Raw genomic sequence first — 6,000 nt, 5'->3', positions numbered from 1 at the left:
AAAATAAGAGCTCTGAGACACGATATTCTTCCAAATATCAAATTTTATTAAGATCCGATCGCCCGCTCATAGGTTAAAAATACCTAATTTCTTCTAATTTTTCCCACCAATTGTTTCCCACCTAATTATTTTTCCCACCAAGTTTCATCCTGATCCCTCCCCTCTAAGCGTTTTCCAAGATATTAGGTTCCCTTCCACAACTCCCCGCAATGTCACCGGATCCAGTCGGGATATAAAATAAGAGCTCTGAGTCACGTTATCCTTCCAAATATCAAATTTCAGTAAGATCTGATCACCCGTTCGTAGGTTAAAAATACCTAATTTTTTCTAATTTTTCCGATTTAACTGTCACTTCGTAGATACAAAGTGCCATAAAAACTAAAACCAACAGAAATTAAATAAAACATCATAGCGAACAAACATAAAATAGGTACAAATATAAACTAAATTGAATACCCCTATCAAGCTTGAAATGACAAAAAAAATCCTTACAAACAAGAAACTATCAAGAGAGACAAAACTCTAAAAAAACTTCAAACGAGACGACGGCGAGTAGAATTAAAAGACTAAAACAACGCATATATTTTGCCTGTATAAAACAAGGTGTCTTCAGCACAAGATAGAAAATTAAAAGAAAACTAATCAAAAAACAAATAAAAACCACCACCAAATATAATAAATACAATTGTCGCTACTTATCCACGTAGGGAAAAGCAGCTATGCGTGTTACTTCAATGAGAATCAAAGAGCAACTGAAGAAAATTTATGAAAATTGAAACTTAGTTAATTATTCTGTTGCGAAATAATCCTTTTGTAAGCTAACATTGAAGCAACTCTTTTTGGTCTAGTGGGTAATCTTGTCCCCTGGTGATTGTGTAAAATTTTAATTCCCCCATCGACTATTGGTTCATCTTTTAAAAGAATATCATAAATTGGGTCAATATTTAAATTCCCTGTGTCTCTATTTATTGAAATATTAGCAAATATATGTTTTTTAGAGTGAAACTTTGCCACCCTATCTCAGTGAAACGAGGAGTTGTGATTGCATTGGTGGATAGAGCTTTCAGAATTTGTTCCCGGGAGTTTTTAGATTCTGAATTGTTATATTTGAGGGATTTTTTATTTTGTAATAGTTACCCGATTAAATTCATTGATAAAATAATAAAAAATAGACGCATTAAACACAACAATAGGGTTATTGGGGTTTCACAGTGCACAGAATTGGACTTACCGAAACGTTTCATTTCTTTACCTTATGTACCTACTTTGGGGGAGATGCTTAAAAGAATTTTGGGTAAACATAACATTGATACTTGTTTCCAATCAGTGAGACCATTAGGTAGTTTTCTTAATTCTGGGAAGGATTTAACCCGGGGGGATTTAGTTAATGGGGTATATAAAATTCCTTGTTCTTGTGGAAAGTTTTATATTGGTAGAACTCACCAACAATTTACTTAAAGATTTATTGAGCAGCACTACTCAATAGAAAAAACCCTACAACTAAGAAAGCCTCCCGAAACTTTTGTTTCGGCTCTAGCTGAACACACATTCTTTTATCCTGAACATTTTATACAATTTGATGAGGCTACAGCTATTTCTAATGATAGAGGTTTTTCTCAGTGGGCGAGGGAGGCTATAGAAATTAAAAAACATATATTTGCTAATATTTCAATAAATAGAGACACAAGGAATTTAAATATTGACCCAATTTATGATATTCTTTTAAAAGATGAACCAATAGTCGATGGGGGAATTAAAATTTTACACAAACACCAGGGGACAAGATTACCCACTAGACCAAAAAGAGTTGCTTCAATGTTAGCTTACAAAAGGATTATTTCGCAACAGAATAATTAACTAAGTTTCAATTTTCATAAATTTTCTTCAGTTGCTCTTTGATTCTCATTGAAGTAACTCGCATAGCTGCTTTTCCCTACGTGGATAAGTAGCGACAATTGTATTTATTATATTTGGTGGTGGTTTTTATTTGTTTTTAGATTATTCTTTTAATTTTCTCATTTCTTTTTAATTTTCTTGTGCTGAAGACGTCATGTTTTATACAGGCGAAATATCCGCGTTGTTTTAGTCTTTTAATTCTACTGGCCGTTGTCTCGTTTGAAGTTTTCTTTTTTAGAGTTTTGTCTCTCTTGATTGTTTATTGTCATGTCTGGCCAGTTCGGCTGGAGAACTTTCACTTACAAACAAGAGTTTGGCCACTGCCCCTTTCTCTCACTGTAAAAATCTACTTACTGCGTAATTGGCGCTTTACTGAAAACTATTTGTGTTTTGAGCAGCCTTGGAAAAAACTAGTAAAATCAAGGTGAATATGTGATATATAATTACATTCTTCGCGCTGTGGATACCAGCAAACATAAGTAATCGCTATAAGTGAATACGACACACTACTGGTGTTCGGGTCCTGGAGGGAAGGCGGAAAATCAGCTCCTGTGATTTTTGGAATAGTATGACATTTCTTTTTTGTGGATGAGGAGGGAGTTCGGGCCATGGGTAAGATGGCTAGGGATCCCCTCCCATGATTTTTTGATTAAATATTGTTAATAAGTGGATTTTGGGGTGAGGCAACAGAGAGGGCAAGGGGTTAGATCATATGATTTTTGAATTAAAATTTATTGAATAATTTTTTTATTGGGAGTGAGGTCAGCTCCCATAAATTTTGTATTGGAGAACCCTAATATTTTTTTTTAGGGGGAGACGGTTTGAGCCATTCAGCAGGTGCCATTGGTCAGCTCTTAAGATAAAATATAGTTAATAACAAACATTTTTTGGGAGGGGGGCTTGGACTTTGGATGGAGGGGAAGGAGTCAGTTGCAAGGAATTTTGGAATAAAGTAGCTTTAATAATTTTGTTTGGAGAGAGTCAAGCCATGATGGGAGGACCAGAGGTTAGCCCCCGTGATTAATCGTTGATTAGTTTTTCTGGGAGGATAAGGCCATGGTGGGACAGGGGTCAGCTCCCACAAGTTTCAGACTAAAATATCGTTAATAAATTGTTGGTTTTGTGCGGGGAGGGGGTATGGCCAAAGAGGACCAGGGGTGATTTCCTATAATTTTGAAATTAAATTAAACCATTTCTTAGGGGGCATGAAGGTAGATCCAGCTGACATAAGTGACAACCCTTCCATGGGGCTATGGGGGTTTATATTGATCCTGAAGTTTCTGTATTTTGATCGTTGGACTATTTTCAAAAACAGGTATATCAAAATTTTTATTGGATGTATTTGGGGTATAGAGAGTGTGAGGAGGGATAAGTCCTCTGATGACCTCTGACTCGTAAAATGATACTCGATATACAATGATATTCTATTGAACTATATTTGATTTACAATGGAAGAAGCAAAATTTTAAGTTTATACCATCATCCCTTCCATAAAACGCCTAACTGGCAAACACTCCAGGGCAAAGACTTGCCCCTAGGCCCTTAGAGGTTGTGTCGACCCATGGCAATTTTGTTATTCGATTTTTTATCTATATTTAACGAAACAACTGTCTGAACATTTTTATCAGACTAAATTGGAGAAAAAAGGGCGTAGGGGAGCTAGCTGCCAGCCAAACACTTTTGACTCTTAAGAGGGGCACTAGAACGTCCAAATTCCAATCAAATGAGCCATCTACAAAGTTTATCTGACCACATTTTATCTATATATTTTATGAAAACAAAACATAAATGCCGTATGGCCTTTACCATTGACAACGCTATAGCGTTGCCTCTAAAAAAAAACTGGTGGCAGCTTTGAAAGAACCTTGCAGCACTTGTTGGCTCTGCCAAGTAACCCGACCTTCCCTATTATTCCCTATAATATTTCCCTAATATTATTAGATTTTCTTGATACATTATTGCTTGATGTGCGAGCTACATCCTCGAACGAGGCATCTGAAGTAAAAGCTTAAAATTCTGCTGTAACGTTTGGGCAAAGTGCGCATTTGGGTATTGTGAGTAGTGCATATTTCTCAACTATCACCAAATTTTCAGCCTGTTTTATTGTTTCTGTTCTTAATTGTCTGAACCTTTGCATAAAAATACAAAGTGTTCTAAATTAATCTGTGAACCGAAAATGCTCCATAATTGTGCCCTTCCGTAAGATTTCTGCTAGAAAAGGCCCTCATTATGTAATCTTTCAGCAGAAGGGCTTCATACCATAAAGAACAGTGCGAAAATATAGTGTTGATTCCAGGAGGGTTTTTTTCTTTGGGGGAATAGTCCATAATTATAGATCCTAGGACCAGAATGGTAAGGACAATGAAACCTGATGTGGTTACCATCTTTTCATTTTTCTTGTGTTTTTTTTTTGCTTCCACTTTGCTTAACAAATAAAAAAAAAAAAATATATTTCTAGTAAAGCGCGTAAATTCATGTTTTTTCATACCATTAATCAGGAGAAGCTCATTAAGCAAGTTCAACTGCCCTTGTTTCTCTTTTTCGTTTTTTTTGAAGGTACCCACTTCCCCCTCTTCTTTCTTTTCTGAGAGCCACTGGCACTGTCGTTTTATTTGGAAGTAACACAATAACTAAAACAACGTCATTGGAAATATTATCATTTGTAATGTTTAGACTTTTTCAACAAACCACCAGATGATGAAAGTAGCGATATTAAAAACAGGAAAAGGTTTTTAAGTGAGTTATTAGTTACTTGGGTCTATAGAGAAAGTAGTAAGCGTGATTCTTATGTTTTTGTCTGAAAGCTCAATTACCCAGCATCTCTACTAAATAATATCTAATATAATAATGACATAATATCTAAATAATAATGACATGCGATTCCAATGAAAAAACAAACTTTAAAAATTTTGTAGGGAGCAATCAATTATGTGCAACATACCTCACATCCCCACAAGGAGGCGTATTTATGTAGAGATGTAGACGGAAATCTTTCTTCAACTCCAACTTTTTCTTCGAATTTAAGAACAGAATGCTATTGGTAAAATTTCCTATAAAAAAAAGGAGCAAATTAAAACAATTATTCGATTGAATTCGTATATGTTACAGTCCCAAATAGTTGAAGAGGATAAAATTAATTTCAAATTAATAATTGGTTATTTATCTATAAACCATAGACATTAAGCACCGTAAATCCCCCCAAGCCCCCCCCCCGCGCGCGTAAGTTGTTACGCGCCATTGCAGTTGTTTCCCTGTGTCCCACCTGTGAATATAGAAAGAGATATATATATATATATATATATATATATATATATATATATATATATATATATATACACACATATATATATATATATATATATATATATATATATATATATATATATATATATATATATATATATATATATCTCTTTCTATATTCACAGGTGGGACACAGGGAAACAACTGCAATGGCGCGTAACAACTTACGCGCGCGGGGGGGGGCTTGGGGGGATTTTTGGGGTGGCGCTTCGCGCCACCCCAAAAACTAGTTGGTGGGGCGCCTCGCGCCCCCCCCCAAGCCCCCCTGCGCGCGTAAGTCGTTACGAGCCATATTAGTTACGCGCCATTGTAGTTGTGTCCCTGTGTCCCACCTGTGAATATAGATAGATTTATATATGTGTTTCAAACTACGTAAAACTTGCGAATATACAACATTCTTGGCTTTCCCATTGTCTGTGCATATACAAAGCCTTTTGTACTAATAATGACGTCATATGCAAACGCTCTTTTTACAAACAAACAAACATGCATACACACAACTCGTTTTTATATAGATAGATAGATAGATACAATACAAATTAACTGCTTAAAGCTTGCGAATATACAACATTCTTCGCTGTCAAATTGTCGCTGCATATAAATAGATTGTCAGGTTTACCGACCCTCGAACATGCAACGTAAAATTGTCCCTGGGAAAAACAATCAGTATTAAGATAAATACCTCATTTTTCTAATGATTGACCTTGAGCTTTGTTAATGGTGATTGCAAATGCTAATCGAATTGGGAATTGCAATCTTTTAAATTGAAAAGGCAGATCCGTTGGAATCATGGGAATGCGA

This window comes from Artemia franciscana, chromosome 3 (genome assembly GCF_032884065.1).
Source record: "Artemia franciscana chromosome 3, ASM3288406v1, whole genome shotgun sequence".
Classification (NCBI taxonomy): Eukaryota; Metazoa; Arthropoda; class Branchiopoda; order Anostraca; family Artemiidae; genus Artemia; species Artemia franciscana.
Note: the sequence above shows the minus strand (reverse complement) of the source record.